General features: G+C 44.7%; 1 protein-coding gene across 1 annotated transcript in view; it reads right to left on the reverse strand.

Annotated features, from left to right (window-relative positions):
- The window catches only part of RBFOX1 (RNA binding fox-1 homolog 1), a 2,535,170-nt gene that overhangs the window by 1,882,506 nt on the left and 634,663 nt on the right, over window positions 1-18,001 (reverse strand). The gene's annotated exons all lie outside the window — the stretch shown is intronic.

Here is an 18,001-nt window from a genome sequence, read left to right on the forward strand (position 1 = left end):
AGAAAAGACATTAGTATTGATTCAACAAGAAGGTAATTGGATTAATTGTCTTTTTAAAGGAACTTGCATCAATAATTTGTTATGACCCGAGGGGACAAGGTTGCAACACACACCACACACACACACGCATTTTCTTCCACCAAGCACAGCAACATGATTTGTTTATCCAGTCCTGTTAATGAGGCGAATAGGATAATTAATATTTTCAACATATTATAACAATCTTGTCAGGAAAAAAAAAAGAAGTGGGGAGGGCTGTGAGCAATGTCCGTGTACTGATAATGATTAAATAAACACTGAAAATGAAAACAAAGGCGCTGAAGACATTTTTGACATTTTTTTTCCCCTCTTAAACCTTTAAGTCAGTGTCATGAGAAACACCAGGTAAAAGCTACAATGACAGCAATAACAGCAGCTTTATGTTTGCAAAATTCCTCAAAATACTGTGAAATAGAGAGTTGTGCCAGGAATGGTGCCAACCTGTTTACATATTCTATCTCATTTAAGCCCTAGAATAACTTTTAGGACCCCATTTCAACTTCTTTCAAAAAAGAAAATAAAAGAAAAATTGGGTTTGTATAAGTTAGGTCACTTTTCCAAAGACGGGATGTTATTAAGCAGAAGAAATTAGATTTAAACCCAACATAAAGTCAGGTGGATGTTCAGGCTTCTACCTACAAGCCTTCTCTATATCAAAGGATTTGGTGTAGAAACCTCTCAACATTGTTCATCTATGCCTAGAAAGGGTCTCCTATCTAGACATCAGATCTTCTTCTCTGTGTGATAACTCTTAAGAAGCTTCCTATTCTACAGCTTCCCTTATACCTGGATGACTTGGCCAACCTCAGCCATACTGTCCAATCCGACTGCTTGGACTGAGCTATGTCCCCAAAATTCATATACTGAAGCCCTAACCCCCAATAGGATTGTATTTGGAGATTGGGCCTTTGGAAAGTAATTAAGTTTCGATGATGTTATGAGGGTGGGCCTTCATGATGGGATGACTGCCCATCGAAGAAGAGACAGCTGCCCGGGCACAGTGTCTCACGCCTATAATCCCAGAAATTTGGGAGGCTGAGGTAGGTGAATCATCTGAGGTCAGGAGTTCGAGGCCAGCTTGGCCAATATGGTGAAACCCTGTCTCTACTAAAAACACAAAAAATTAGCTGGATGTGGTGGTGTGTGCCTGTAATCCCAGCTACTTGGGAGGCTGAGGCAGGAGAATCACTTGAACCAGGGAAGGCGGAGGTTGCAGTGAACTGAGATTGTGCCACTGCACTCCAGCCCGGACAACAAGAGTGAAACTCTGTGTTAAACAAATGAAACATGGCCAGGCGCGGTGGCTCACGCCTGTAACCCCAGCACTTTGGGAGGCCAAGACGGGCAGATCACGAGGTCAGGAGATCGAGACCATCCTGGCTAACACAGTGAAACCCCATTTCTACTAAAAATACAAAAAATTAGCCAGGCGTGGTGGTGGGGCCTGTAGTCCCAGCTACTCAGGAGGCTGAGGCAGGAGAATGGCGTGAACCCAGGAGGGGGAGCTTGCAGTGAGCTGAGATTGTGCCACTGCGCTCCTGCCTGGGAGACAGAGCGAGACTCTGTCTCACACACACACACAAAAAAAACACATAAAAAAGGAGAGAGACCAGAGGACTAACTCACTCACTCTCTCTCTCTCTCTCTCTCTCTCTCTCTCTCTCTCTCTCTCTCTCCTCCCGCACACAAGAAAGGCCACAGGAAGACAGCAAGAAGGCAGCCACCTACAACCCAATGAGCAATCCCTTCTCTGACACCGAGTCTGCTGGTACCTTCATCTTGAACTCTCAGACTCCAGAGTATGAGAAATACATTCCTGCGGGTTAAGCTGCCGTCCATGGTGTTTTATTATGGCAACCCAGAGTAAGACACAGGCCAATACCAGCTAACAGATGTGAATCCAAAAAAGGGCTTAAGAACGAATGACTTCCCGAGTGACGTGACCAGCCCCTGCAGCTCTTACTGACCTGGCTTTGGCACCATTTCTCCCACACTCACTCCCAAGGCAACACACTGGGGAGCTCAGGCAGAGCTCAGTGTCCATGGAGCAGCTTTCATGCACCATTAGCCCCCTAAACGGGAGACCAGACTTCAGACTGACCTCAGCCAAGAAAGTCCATGAGCTGTGGCTGAAGGCTTGCCAAGCCATGAATCTGGGGCCCAATCATGGGGAAATGCACGGTGTGATGGATGTCAGAGGTTAGAACCTTCCCTCCCCTCCCTCATTCTTGGAGCCCATTCAGGACTGGAAAAGTAGCTGATTCCATGGTGATCAGCCACATCCCTAAAGCACAAGCACACAAGATCCCTGGGCTACATTACCTCATGTGAATATGTATATTTCTCTGCTGAAAACCAACAGGAATATGTCAGGGAAATATGATATTCAACAAGTATAAGCCTCAGGCAGAACTACTCTCTCTGTTTCACTGAGATCCATGGGCAACAGAGTTTTCAGCTGACTACTCTGATGTCCCCCAAGTCATCATTTTAGCGTTTCCTAAATTTGTGTCATTTACATCATCAAGCCCCTTTTATTCCCCCCATTGGGGGAAGCCACTTCTTGCATCTACCTTAGGGAAATACAAACATAAAAAGGCACACACTTAACTGTCCATTGTGGCACTGTTCTGACAGCAATACATTTTTAAAAGAGTATAATGACTAAAGTACAGGATTTGAATACTAAACCGTCTATAAAGGGAGACAATAGGGAGTGGCAGGGCCTTTGGAGTAACTAATGATTGCCCACTAGCTAAAGCCATTTGCATTTCAGTTTTTACCAGGCAAAAACATGGTTCTAGCCAAACAAAAAACACATACATGATCTCAATGTGGCTGTTGGACTTCCAGTTTCGATCTTTTAAGCCAAGTCATTTACGATCCATCCATACTATAAACCATTACACAGCTTGGGGAAGATTCTTCTGTGCTGACATTAAAAACTGTACAGCATATATTGCTAATGAAAAACAAAAGAAGCAGAAAAGTGAACTTAAGATGATACCGTTTTCTAAAAAAAAAAAAACAAAAAACAAATAACAAAAAACTCAAGTATGTATACATCATCCATCTCTCCCTCACCACGCACACCATCGATGCATATCTGAAAAATGTATCAAAGGATACACACCAAACTGACAAAAGGTTTACCTCTGAGCAAACTGGAATTGACTGAGACCCAAAGGGTGAAGAAAAGTCAGGGGAGCTTTCTCTTTCCCTGAATTGTTTAAGATGTTTACATCGATAATGTATCCACTTGTAAAATAAAACATATGTTTAAACCAGGATAAAAAATAAAGCTTCATACCACTTTAGCGTTAACAAGAGACCTTGTCTTTGCTGTTGTGAATGGTGTTGTGCTCATGTCCTTTGCAGGGACATCAATGGAGCTGGAGACCATTATCCTCAGCAAACTAACACAGGAACAGAAAACCAAATACTGCATATCCTCACCTAGAAATGGGAGCTAAATGATGAGAACACATGGACACATAGAGGGGAACAATACACACTGAGGCCTTCTGGAAGATGGAAGGTGGGAGGAGGGAGAGAATCAGAAAAATAATGGGCACTAGGTTTAATACCTGAGGGATGAAATCATCTGTACGACAAACCCCCATGACACAAGTTTACCTTTGTAACCTGCAATATGTACCTCTGAACTTAAAAGTTAAAAGAAATTCACACACACACAAAAATGGAAAACAAAAAAGAGACCTTGTGGAAATGTTGGCTATTTTTTTTTTCTTTCTTATCAAAGAGGAGACTAAAAAGAACTCTCTTAAGCAATCACATATCGGGGCACAGTAGAAGGTAAGGCATATCATGATGCAACAGGGAGTGGTAGGGCTTGTGGACAATGACAGATAAACTATATCACCTTAATAATTTTATCAACTGGCTAAATACAGGAAACAAGGGGTAAACTTTACCGAGGCCCCTCTAGGTAGCTAGAACCCTCTCTACACTGCATTCAGAGTGGATTTCATAGTCAAAATTAGATTAGATTCAGAGACTCACTTCTAAGGCACGTAGTATTCACGAATGTGCACCCACAGACCTCAGGGTTTGTCACAGCCCACTGTGGCTGGACTGCACGCTGGGCAAGCCAGACCGTACTGCAGAGGTCTGCTGGTGGATGGAGGGCTCTTTAAGGGTTGCTGACGCCAGCTCCAGCCATGGGCTTTTATCAAGCCAGCAGCAATCATCAGAGTGTCTGCAGTGGGGTGCTGATATGATTAGAGCCGTGTTTGAGGCGGGCCACTCTGTGCACCAGCGCAGGGTGCAAAAGGGACGTGGGAAACTTCCAGCAGGACACTCTAGAAAGCTTTGTTCCAGCCATTTCCCATCCCTTTAATCATTTCCCTTCCTCTCCTTCAGTTTCTCTGCATGTGTTTGAAATCGCAAAGGCCGACATTAAGGGTTTCCTTCTCGCTTGTGCTAGGAAGTCGGTGGACGTGATTCCTTTTCAACTGAGATTGGAGACATAAAGAGCCTCTCCCAAGGCCACACCAGGGACTTTCAGGGGGCCGGGTGTGAACTCAGGTCGAACTCCAAAGCTGCCTCTGAAACCCAGGCAGGGATTCTGCCACATGATGGAGACCCGGATTCCCTCCTGGGACTCTCACACGTCAGGAGATGTCCAGACTGAGTTAACAGACAGAGGGAAGATCACTGTCCAGTCGCAGCCACCTGTTCTCCCTGAACCCTGTCTGAGATGCCCAAACACTGTCTGGGGCTCTGATGCTGCAACCCAATCTGTGGTCTCTGCCTTCCGTGCTGAACAGCGTGGGGCTACCCTGTATAACTTTTGCACGGTCGTGGTAAACAGGTCTCTTTCGGTAGCACGACACAAAACAACTCAAAATGGCTCAAGCACAGGAAGGAATTTATCAGCTCATTCAAGGGATAGAGCTCACTTTAAATGGATCCAGATAAGAATCAAAGAGATTTAATTACTTCCCTGGCAAGTGGCAGAGCTGTGAACTGAACCGGGTCTCTATCATCCTAGACAGTGCTCCCTGCACAGCTCTGCAATGCTCCCATCCCAAAACCCCGACACGCAGTGGGTGACTGTCTGCTATTCCCTGGCTGGACATTATCGCTTCCCCTCTCACTGACTGATGCAGGTCACCCTGTCCCTTCCTCCAGTATTTACAGTAGGGATGGCTGTGCCAATGGTGCTGCAAGTGGTCCGCCAGGCAGCAAGACCAAATAATCACACCCCTTCCTCAAGTGCCATCCTGGTAGGCCTCCAGATTTCCCTCCCCACCAGCAAATGACACACCACGGTACCGGACCAGGAAGCCTTTACCTGTGACGTCAGTGCATCTTAACTTAAACCGGCTTTCCAGGTAAACACGAGGATCCGTGGCGGCACGTGGGTGATTACTTCTGTTGCCAGTCATTCACATGAAAATCTTAGATTCCCCACGCCCTGGAGACTACCACGTCATCTTTGCCAGACTGTCTATGACTTGGATGGAACTGACTTATGGAACAGTCTGACACTAGCATATGAAATGAACGACACACGCGTGGAGGTTTTCTGAGCTGTAAGCACATCTCGGCCAGACACAGATAACGGCCCAGTCATTCTCAGGCCTGAGAATTCCTATCCTCTCAAGTCCAACTCAGTATAAAACTTTGGTCTCACATACAGTATAAGGTGCATCTCCTCCATTCCCCCTAGGCAGTAACCAGAAGGACTAACTGGGGAGAATGTACGGTCTTTTCTTTCATGACCCCTTTCCCCTTTGGTTTTCTGGTTTCAACAGTTCTGCCACTGAGTCTAAGAAGATGGGTTCAAGAGAAAGGGCAACAACATCCTTTGTACTTTGCAACAAATGAAATCATCTGCTAATGCCACTGGTGATCACGTGAATTCCAACAGCAACAAATGCCCTCTGCATGAAAGAGGTCCAAATGCTGGCACCGTCACGGGGCATAGGTGGATTTGGGGGATTCCTATGGGTGAAGGCTGCTTGTGTTTGTCAAGGATATCCAAGCTGCAGTTGCAGAACCAAATGCATAACAGCTCAACACAATGGACATTCCTTCCTTTCTCATGTAGGAGTCCTGGGTGGGAGACCAAATTGGATAACAGATCTCTTCCACATGAACATTCAGAAAACCAGAGTGAAAGGGGTTCTGCCATGCTTAAGATGTGGCTTCCAAAGCTATCATCATCATCTTTATCCCAATGCAACAGGAGGAGAATGAGTGGTGGTTTTTACGGACCACACCCAGAAGCAGCATGCATCATTCTAGCTCACATTCAAGTGTCCAGAGCTCAGTCACACAGTTGCCTGTGTGGCAGGGGGGTGTAAGCATATAGCCAACTGTGTATCAAAGGGGAGAAGATGGTTTTGGTGAACAGACCCAGCTGGTTGGCCACACATCCCCACTGAAGCACTACTTTGTACGACATCCTCCTACATGGTTCTCTGATAGGAAATCCACTTCTGTTCAACCTCTCCCAAACTCTCCTGGTGACGGAACACTGGCTGTGTGACTCCATCTCTTGATGCTGAAATTGTCTCGCCTTGCAGCTGGTTCTCCCTGGTGCACCAGCCACAAAGCTCAGACCCAGTTTCTCTTTGGTATCCTTTTAGTCCTCAGGAAACTCAGGTCCTCACCTAGCCACAAACAGCAAGAGCAAAGCAGAGAATGAAGCTTTCTCTCTCCTCCATTCCTTTTTATCTCCTCCTGCTCAAGTAAGCCCAGAAGGACAACCATCAAAGGTGATGCCTGAGATCAGGGCCTCTTCTTGCTGGCCTCCTAGTAACTACAAGAGGCGCCCTGGAGCTTGGCTTTTTTTACGACGTTGTGGAGAAGGACATTGACCCATGACTCATTCTTCTCTCTCTTCTTGAATCCTCTCTGATCTTCCACTTATATAGACTAGTGGACACTAGAAATAGCACAATTGCCTTGTCCTCTCTTAGCCCTGGGGAGGTATCTGAACCTCACTATTTTGGAGCTTATCATGCATAGCTTATCTCTGCAGGCAACTTTGGGTCCTAACGATCCATTTGGCGATAACAGGAAATATTGCATTCCCCTTCTCCTTTACACAGCCACCTTACCAAAGGGGAGCAGGCAACAGGTTGTGAGTTCTTAAACAAACTGAGTCAACTCTTACCTTGAACCAACTTGAATCTCTAGATTATTGTCACAGGTACAAACAGAAAACCTTAAAGTCCTATTGACAAAAAGTGGTGAAGTAGGCCAGGTGTGGTGGCTCACGTCTGCAATTCCAGCACTTTGGAAGGCCGAGGCAGGCAGATCACAAGGTCAGGAGTTTGAGACCAGCCTGACCAACATGGTGAAACCCCTTCTCTACTAAATATACAAAAATTAGCTTAGCATGGTGGTGCGTGCCTGTAATCCCAGCTACTCAGGAGGCTGAGGCAGGAGAATCACTTGGATCTGGGAAGTGGAGGTAGCAGTGAGCCGAGATCGTGCCACTGCACTCCAGCCTAGGTGACAGAGCAAGACTCCATTTCAAAAAAAACAATAATTGCTGACAGTTTCCACTACGGTCCACTGCGGTGCTCTCTGGGCACCCGCAGCTGACGTCTCAGAAGTCTGACTATCCTAACTACTAGCCTTGTTGCAGAGGCTACATCTAGGTGCTTTGGGATCAGTCCCAGGACAGCCCAGTTCCTGACCAATGTGCCAGTCAGCTGAATTTCACCAAGAAACCTGACTCAACTCACGACCAGCAGGTGCTGCCTAGATTCCTGACCCACAATAACTTGAGGTAAATAAACGGTTCCTAAGTTTTAGGGGTACTCTGTTACATCACCACGGATGATGACAAGTGACTTAGCCTCCCTAAGTCCATAATTTATATCTATAAAATGGAAATAATATTGTATAAGACTGCTGTAAGAATTAAGCAAAAACAATGTTCAAGGCGCCTGGCACAGTCGCTGGCCAATAGTAGGCAGAGTTTTATCCTCCCTGTCACAAAACTCTGGGCATCTATGCTGTTCTTTGTGATTTTCCACAACAAATTTTCTTCCTTTCCTGGCGAATGATTTTCAGAACCTTCAACTTGATCTCCAGCTGGTAGAACGTGTAAGGATTGCTCTGGAGTCAAAAATGCTTGATCTTTATAAATCCTTACTCCACCATGGGAAACTTACCTTACCTATCTGAGCCTCAGTTTCCTTATGTAAAAAAGGGACACAAAAATCTGTCTTGTTGTTTTATGTATATTCAATGGTAACGTCTGGCTTAGAGTTGGAGATTGAGAATGGACAGCTGTGGTTTTGTGAGTTCACGGTAATCACTGTAACAGTAGCAGAAATCCCAACATCTGATATTATGAGCCCTGCCACATTCAACAGAGCCACTTGCAAACAGCCCACCTACAGAATTGTATTTGTTTTTCTTTTTGTTTGGACAGAGTCTCGCTGTGTCACCCAGGCTAGAGTGTCGTGGCGCGATCTTGGCTCACTGTAACCTCCACCTCCCAGCTTCAAGCAATTCTCATGCCTCAGCCCCCCAAGTAGCTGGGACAACAGGTGTCCACCATCATGCTGGGCTAATATTTGTATTTTCACTAGAGATGGGGTTTCACCATGCAGGCTTGAACTCCTGACCTCATGTGATCTGCCCATCTTGACTTCCCAAAGTGCTGGAATTACAGGCATGAGCCACCACACCAGGCTCTAAAGGGGTATTTCTGAAGCAGGCAGCTTCCTATCTCCCTATCTCCTTCTCTTCTATTCTATTCTGGCCTGGGACTTGGTTCCAGCCACTGAGCTGCCAGAACTCATCTTAAATTTTAACTGTAAGTGTAAAAAAGGAAAGAGCCCATTCATGGATGATATTCATCTCCCTACCTCCCTCCCCATCTCCTACCAAATTCTGTAGGCTCCAGACATGTCCAATGAATAAATGTCTCTTAAAATTCTTTTAGAAAACGCACAAGGTTTCTCTTAATAACTCTCACTGTCAGGAATGAAATATTTACATGCACTTGCTTCAAAATTCTGGCAGCTTGTAACCTAAGAATAGTTTTACTTATGGTGCCAAGCAACTGCCTTAGGTCTATCTTGCAGATGATTTTGAGAGGAGCAAGAGGCAGAAGAGAGGAAAGGAAAAGTCACAGGGCGGGGAGGGACTGATCAGGGAGGGCCTGGCAAATCCCCGTCCTTGGTTTGCCCTTGAAGGTGGTGTATTAAGGAAGGTTAAAGCAGTTACAGTGCCGGTTTGCAGGGAGTCTGAGCTGTGACGAGCCCATCAGTCACCCTGACACACGGTGGAAAACACGGCGAGATTGCAAACATCATCTGAAGCTTAATTATGAGGAAGGGAGGAGGCTGGGTTGGTGTGAGAAGTAGGTGCTGAGGCTCTCCGGGCCCTTCCCATTGTAACCTGTAATCTTCGGGGTAAGGTGCCACCATCTAAGTTTTCTTCTGAAGAGCCCCTGGCTACTTTCTGTGGCTAGGTTGCAAGGTTAGAAAAAGCTCCTAAGAGGGAGCCTTTAGCTTGCCAAATTTAGCTTGGCAATGTGGAAATACAGACGAAGATCCTTAAACACCCTCCTTTCCACTGACCTCATACCTCTGCCTCTGGAAGTCTCTTCCACATATCGGAAATACCATAAATAGCACAAAATGATATTTTGTAACTTTTTTTTTTTTAATTTTTTGAGACAGGGTCTCGCTTTGTCACCCAGGCTAGAGTACAGTAGTGCAAACACAGCTCACTGCAACCTCTGCCTCCCAGGCTCAAGTGATCCTCCCACCTCAGCCTCCCCAGTTAACTGGGACTACAGGCACGCACCACCATGCCTGGCTAAGTTTTGTGCGATTCTTTTTTTTTTCCCCCTTGGTAGAGATAGGGTTTCTCTATATTGCCCAGGCTGGTCCTGAACTCCTGGGCTCAAGTGTTCTTCCCGTCTTGGCCTCCCAAAATCCCGGGGACATTTTCTATAATGGAAAAAATAGGTAACAACCTAGTTGTCCAACAATAGGGTATTCACTCAAGTGTGCTGGGGAGATGTGGCAATGTCTGGAGACATATTTGGTTGTCACAACTGGAGGTGGGAGGTTATTACAGGTCCAGGTCATTTTATTGCACTTCATTTCATTATAGTTCACAGACACGGCTTGATTTTGAATCAATTAAAAGTTTGTGGAAACCCTGTGTCAAGCAAGTCTTTCAGCGCCATTTTCCCAATAGTGTGTGTATACCTCATGTCTCTGTGTCACATTTTGGTAATACCTGCAATAATTTAAAAATTTTTCATGATTATTACATCTGTTAGAGTTATCTGTGATCAGTGATCTTTCATATTGCTATTGTAATTGTTTTGGAGTGATGTGAACTTCTCCCACAGGATGGGAGGTTTAATTGATGAATGTAGTATGTGTTCTATTTTTCCAACCAGCTGTTCCCCATCTTTCCCTCTCTCCTCAGCTCTCCCTATTCTCTGAGACACAACAGTATTGAAATCAGGTCAGTGAATAATCCTACCATGACCTTTAAGTGTTCAAGTGAAAGAAAGAGTCACTTGTTTTTCACCTTAGATCAAAAGCTAATGATTAAACTTTGTGAGAAAAGCATGTCAAAAGCAAAGAAGGCCAAAAGCTAGGCCTCTTCCCCCAAACAGTTAGCCAAGTTGTGGATGCAAAAGAAAAATTATTGAAGGAAATTAAAATTGCTACTCCAGGGAACACAGGAATGATAAGAAAGTGAAACAGCCTTGTTGCTGATATGAACAAAGTCTGAGTGGTCTGGAGAGAAGATCAAATGAGCCACAACATTCCCTTAAGCCAAAGCCTAATCCAGAGCAAGACCCTAACTCTCTTCAACTCTGTGAAGGCTGAGAATGGTAGGAAGCTGCAAAAGAAAAGCTTGAAGCTAGCAAGCCTGGTTTATGAGGTTTAAGAAAAGAAGCCATCTCTATAACATAAAAATGCAAGGTGAAGGAGCAAGTGCTAAAGCTCCATCAAGTTATCCAGAAGATGGGGCTAAGATTATATATACATATATGTATATGTATGTATATATATGCATGTGTCTATATATGAATGAGAGATGTGGGTCAAAATGTACAAAGTTTCAGTTACATAGGATAAGTTCTGAAGATCTCATTAATGCATAGTCTTGTGATGACAATGAACAACACTGTGCTATATACTGGAAATTTCTGAAGAAATTGATCTTACGTGTTCTCACCATGCACACACAAATCATAACATTATATATATATAGTGGTTTTCCCTCTGTATATGTGTGTGTGTGTGTGTATGTATGTATGTATGTGTGTGTGTGTATATATATACATATATATAGAGAGAGAGAGAAAGAGAGGGAGAGAGAGGGAGAGAGAAAAATCCATAAAGACTTCTGGAAAGAAGTTAGAAATAATAAACAAATTCAGTAAAGTTGCAGGATACAAAATCCACATACAAAGATCAGTCACATTTCTATACACAAAGAATGAACTACTGGAAAGAAAATTAGGAAAGCAATCTTATTGACAACAGCAAAAAAAAAAAAAAAGAATAACATACATAGGAGTAAACTTAATGAAAGAGTTGAACGACGTGTACATTAAACATTACAAAATATTGATAAAGGAAACTTAAGACAGATAAATGCAAATACATCCAATATTCATGGATAGGATCAATAAATACTGTTAGAATGTCCACACAACTCAAAGTGATCTACAGTCAGTATGATCCCTATCAAAATTCCAAAGAAATAGTAAAAACAACTCTAAAATTCATAAACAGCTACAAAAATCCCCTAAAAGCTAAAATAATTTTGAGTAAGAACAAAGTTGAAGGCATCACATATGTTCTGATTTCAAAATATAGTACAAAGGAACAGTAACCAAAACAGTATGGTAGTGGCAAAAAACAGACATATAGACCAATGGAACAAAATAGAGAGCCTAGAAATAAGTTCAGCCATCTATAGTCAACTGATCTTCAGCAAGAATGCCAATAACACACAATGTCGAAAGAACAGTCTCTTCAATAAATGGTATGGGGAAAACTGGATATCCACATGCAAAAGAATATAATTGAATCCTTATCTCACACTATATACAATAATCAACTCAAAATAGATGAAAGACTCAAATATAAGACTTGAGCTATAAAATTACCAAAAGAAAACAAAGTGGAAAACCTTCTTGACGTTGGTCTGGCCAATGAATGTGTTAATATAACACCAAAAACACAGATAACAAAAGCAAAAATAAACAAGTAGGCTTTCATCAAACTAAAAATCTTCTGCACAGCAAAGGAGACAATCAGAACAAAACAGCAACCTACAAAATGGGAGAAAATACTTCTAAACTATATATCTAATAAGGGAGTAATATCCAAAATATATGAGGCACTCAAACAACTCAACATCAGAAAAACACACACACATACAATTAAAAAATGAACAAAGGAACTGAACAGACAATTTTCCAAAGAAGATGTACAAACGACCAACAGGCTTATGAAAAGGGGCTCAACATCACTAATTATTGGGGCAATGCAAATTGAAACCACCAAGAAGTATCAGCTCACACTTGTTAGGCTGGCTTACCAAAAAGTCAAAGTGTTGGTGAGGATATGGAGAAAAGGGCACCCTTACACATTGTCGGTGGAAATGTAAATTGATAGAACCATTATGGAAAGCAATATGGAGTTTCCTCAAAAAACAAAAAAACAAAAAACAAAAACACTAGAACTATATGATCCAGCAATCCTTCTGAGTATATATCCAAAGGAAATAAAATTAGTATCTCAAAGAGATATGTGCGCCTCCATGTTCGCTGCGGCATTATTTACTATAGCAAAGCAGGGAAACAACCGAGGTCTCCACTAACAGATGAATAAAGAAAATGTGGCGTGTGTGTGTGTGTGTTTGTATGTTTGTGCATGTGTGTGTGTGTGGTGGGGGAGGGGGGTGGGTAGATAGGTATAAACCTATAAACACCATTATTCAGCCTCGAAGGAAATCCTACCATTTGCAACAACACGGAGGAACCTGGAGGACATTATGCTAAGTGAAATAAGCCGGACACAGAAAGACAAACACCACATGATTTCACTTACACATGTGATCTAACAGAGTTTAACTCACAAAAGCAGAGACTAGAACGATGGTTGCCAGGCACTGGAGGTGAGAAGAAATAGCGAGATGCTGGTCAAAACGCACAAAGCTTCAGTTACACAGGGTAAGTTCTGAGGATCTCATTAACGCATAGTCTTGTGATGACGATGGACAATACTGTGCTCTATACTTGAAATTTCTGAAGAAGTTGATCTTACGTGTTCTCACCACGCACACACAAATCATAACTATGTGAGGTGACGGATATGCTCATTAGTTTGATTGTGGTGTTTCACAATACATGTGCATATCAAAACATATTGTTAACCTTAAACATATACAGTTCTTCTTTGTCAAGTCTGCCTCAATAAAACTGGCAAAAATTAAAAATAGAAACTTAGCTGATATATGATCAAATATAGTCAATAAGGGATTAGTTGATAATTAAAACACAAAATAATTATACCTTTTTAAAGCAGAATTTGACTGGGTGCAGTGGCACATGCCTGCAATTTCAGCATTTTGAGAGGCCGGGTGGCGGGGGACAATTGCTTGAGGCCAGGAGTTCAAGACTGCAGTGAGCTATGACTGAACCACTGTACTCCAGCCTGGGTGACAGAGGGAGACCCTGTCTCAAAGGGAAAAAAAAAAAAAAAAGCCAGAATTTGAAATGCAGCAGGCTTAGCTAGGGTACCAATCTACCTCTCTGTCCCCCACACCCTCCTAGCCTACAGGACTTCACATCCTGAACTCTGTTAAGCTAGACCACGCCAAGCTATTGGGCTCTCTTTTCTGAAGGCGCATTCAAACCATCATCTATCCAAGGACAGGGTGCTTGTTGCCACCGACAGAAAGAAAGGCATGTAACCATCAAGAGAGATCTCTAAGGCAGGGTCTGTGTCCTCAGGTGCAGCTGGATGGTCCGGTGATTAGATTACCTGGCAGGGCCTGGATCTGACTCAGGCTGAGACGGGATCTGGCTTCTCAAGCCCAGGGAACATGCGGGCAGGTCAGGCCGTGCCCAGGGCAGGACTCTAACATGCTTACCAAGCTTTGCTTTGTTTTCTACACTCTTTTGGGAAAACTAACTGTGCAATCTCTTCTGACTTTCCATAATTTCTCCTGGCCATTCTCAGGAGGTGAGGGTTGTCTGGCTGGAAGACCCCGGAGCTGTTCAATTCCAGGATATCAAATGCTACCTGGCATTGAAATGCAAGGCTGAGGCTCCAACCTTCACCCCAAGAAGCCCACTCCCTCCTTGCTCTGCCCCTATTCAGCTTGCACCCCCTTACTGGCTGCCTCCTTTCTCTACACAAGAGATGACTCCAATATCCACAGTCTCTTTTCCTGGGGCTAGTCTGGTCTGTAAACATACAATTCTATTTCAGTCAGCGTTATAAAGCAATGAGCATTATAACCAAGGGACCTGCAGTGAAAGTATTCTGCATTCAGAGAGAAGGAAGTGACTCAGAGCATAAGGCACAGAGAACGGGGCCTTAGAGGAGGGGCAGAAGAGCAATGTCTTGCAGGATGGGTAGGAGTCTGCTGGCAGGGGAAGGGTGATCCTCCACTCATATCCCAAATCCTTTTTTTTTTTTTTTCCCTTAGAGATGGAGTTTTGCTCTGTCACCCAGGCTGCAGAGCAGTGATTCAATCATAACTCACTGCAGCCTCAAACTCCTGGGCTCAAGCTATCCTCCTGCCTCAGCCTCCCAAAGTGCTGGGATTACAGGTATGAGCCACCACACCCAACTGCATAATCCCTTTTACAAATCCAGCATATTAATCACCCCCCTCCAACGCCAGCCAAGCTGCACCAAGCATTGGTTGATCAGGGCTCTCAGCTGCCACCTTTTCTGGAGAATCATGCCTTGCCCAAAGGTGCCACAGCAGTTATGCATTGACTTCCATCAGGTGCCAGCCTGCAGTCCAAGGCTGGCTGAGATGGTGGTATAAAGGTGCACTTTGCATCATTCAGGGTGTGCAAGCTCCATGGAGCTATCCACATTCAGAGCCTCCCATACAATCAGCCTGGGGCTCAACTTCAGCTAAACCACATCTTTGCTGCCTCATCTTCCCTCCCTCACCTCTAGAAAGGCCCTTCCTGTGGTCACGCCTGCAGTCCTCATTGCTTCAAAAGCCACATCTCAGCTCTGGAGAACTTGACCTAAGGTGGGCAAGGAGGGCGTTCGAGGCAGAGGAGACAGCATGGGCAAAGGCTCGGAGGCATGAACTTGAAGGCATGACCTTGGAAGGTCAGGTAGCTTTCTATGCAATATTATAAATAAAAAGGGGCAGGTGAACCCAGTTAACTTTTACTAAGGATCGTTCTGATCATTCTGCAGGCTGTTCCCAGCACTTTTTTTTTTTTTGAGAGGAGTCTTGCCCTGTCGCCCAGGCTGGAGTATAGTGCCATGATCGATCTCAGCTCACTGCAAGCTCCGCCTCCCGGGTTCACACCATTCTCCTGCCTCAGCCTTCCGAGTAGCTGGGACTACAGGCGCCCGCCACTACGCCTGGCTAGTTTTTTGCATTTTTTAGTAGAGACGGGGTTTCACCGTGTTAACCAGGATGGTCTCGATCTTCTGACCTCGTGGTCTGCCCGCCTTGGCCTCCCAAAGTGCTGGGATTACAGGCGTGAGCCACCGCGCCTGGCCTGTTCTCAGTACTTTTAATATACAATCTCTACTGATCCTTATCACATCCTATGATGTAGATTCTCTTATTGTCTCCGATTTTAAAAGCAGAGAAGTGAAACAGCCCTAACTGATGTGCCTCGTACGTGGTGGGCTGGAGGTTTTAATTCAGGTGTGTCTGATGATGGAGCCTCTGCTCTCCAGCCAATATTCTGGGGTTCAGTAACTCTCTACACCCGGCCAAGACATCTTCCCTCCTTTACTCAGTTACTGACTCAGCAACAGACAGTTCCTTTAAGACACCCACCCACAGAACGCTAAACTTGTGGTTTTCCTATCACCTTTGAACGGACATGAACAATGACTCTTTTTAAAAGGACACAATATTTACGGAGCCAAAATGAAAAGGACAGCAGGAAGGAATGCTCAGAACCTTTGATACCACAGAGATGACATAATTTATGTCCCGCCACAGCCATCTCTGCTCTCCCCGTTGCAATCTCAAAATTGAGGAGAAACTGGTAATTGCTTCAGCTGGGCTGGGCCTGCTGTTGACCGTTTGCTTTTCTTATTACCTCGTCCTGCCCAGTGACCCCTGAGCATTTCATCTTCTTTGGCAGGGCTGGTAAATCTTAGGCTGTCCCTGGCAGTGCAAAGAGTGCCTCAGAAAACACACAGAGGAAAATTAAGGAGGAGGGGTGTGGAGAGAGGTGGTCTTGGGGAAAGATCTTGAGACAAAATGCAAGATGATGGTGAAAGGAGCCTCCAGTGCAGCCTTTGCAGGATAAAGGAAAAGCACCCACTGCACGCTAGGCAGAGCATCTTGTCTCCAGTTAAGACGTGATCAGTAACACCAAGCTGAATGCACATTGATATCCTTCCTGCTCTGTGTGGAACACAAGGTACAGCCACGATAATAACAGGAGAGTTACTACCGTCGTAGAGTCTGGCTTCACAACCCAGGCTGTTGGGCTGATTTTGAGGGTAAGTCCACAGCGCAGTGTACCAAAGGGAGAAATAAAGCAGGCCTGGGAATTAGGGAAGTGGATTTGGGGGTGCACTCCCACAGGGAGGCTGGGATCAACAAGGAAAGTTCCCAGGTGGCCACAGCTCAGCTTAGCTCAGAGGATGCACGAGCGTCCTGGAATGCAGCACGATACGCCCGATGCCATCTCCAGCCCGGCTGCGCACCTACTGTCCCAGCTTTTGAAAAGCCATCGTCCTTCACCTCTCCCACACTGAGCTGCCTGTCTCCCTGTCTGCAAGGTCCAATGTGAACTGCTCACACCTGGCCTGTGGCCCTTTCGAGATGGCAAGTGAAGGAAATGAGACATCAGGCTCTGGAGTCACCCTTGTGGGTTCACTCACCTCTCTCATTGACTGAGTCTCTGTGCAAACCCAGGCAACGCTCAAGTTCTCTGAGCCTCAGTCTCCTCATCTGTTCAATGATGATCACATAGGGGTCTTTAGGGAGTAAATATGATCATGCACATAAGGCACTGAAAATAGTTCTCGGAGTAAATATGCAGTGTTGTCCGCGGTCATAATGCATGGTTACTGTTATTATGAATTCTGCTGCTGCTACTGCCACTCCTACTGCAATGATGGTGACTACTACTGCAATGATAACTACTGCTGCTACTTTGTTAGAGAACCCAGCATAGTTCCTGACACACAGGATACTAGTGCTTACTATTTTATTTCTTCTTCCTCTGAAGAATTCCAAAGAAGGGAGCTACTGGTTCAAAGGACATGTGTCTGTACACATATGTTCTTAATAAGTGCCACAGTATCAGCTTCATTTTCTTTTTGCAAGGTCATTTATCTTACCTTTTCCCTTTCTCTCACTCCACTCATTAATTCATTCACTTTTTCTCCCCCCATCATGCTTGGGTCAAACAGCATCCCCTCCACTTATCCCGCTGGATAAGACGGATAACATCACTTCACCAGTTAATTGGAAGTTCCTTTCCCCCTCAACCACAGAATTGCCGAGCCTCCGAGAGCCCAGACTCCCACCCTGGGTTCAGAGTAAATAGAATCACCTGGGGTGGCTGAAACTGGTGGAGACAGAAGGTGTTTCAAAACTTAATCAAAAATTAATTAGAAAGAGAAACAAGCCAAAGGACAAACATCTGTAGGCAGATGAGCCGCGAAGGAAAACAAATCTGAAACGCAACATTCCCTTTGAGTTAGGAGCAGGGACCTGCTGGGCTACACTGGGAGAAGCTGAAAACACG

Source organism: Trachypithecus francoisi, unplaced genomic scaffold (assembly GCF_009764315.1).
Source record: "Trachypithecus francoisi isolate TF-2019V2 unplaced genomic scaffold, Tfra_2.0 Lachesis_group15, whole genome shotgun sequence".
Classification (NCBI taxonomy): Eukaryota; Metazoa; Chordata; class Mammalia; order Primates; family Cercopithecidae; genus Trachypithecus; species Trachypithecus francoisi.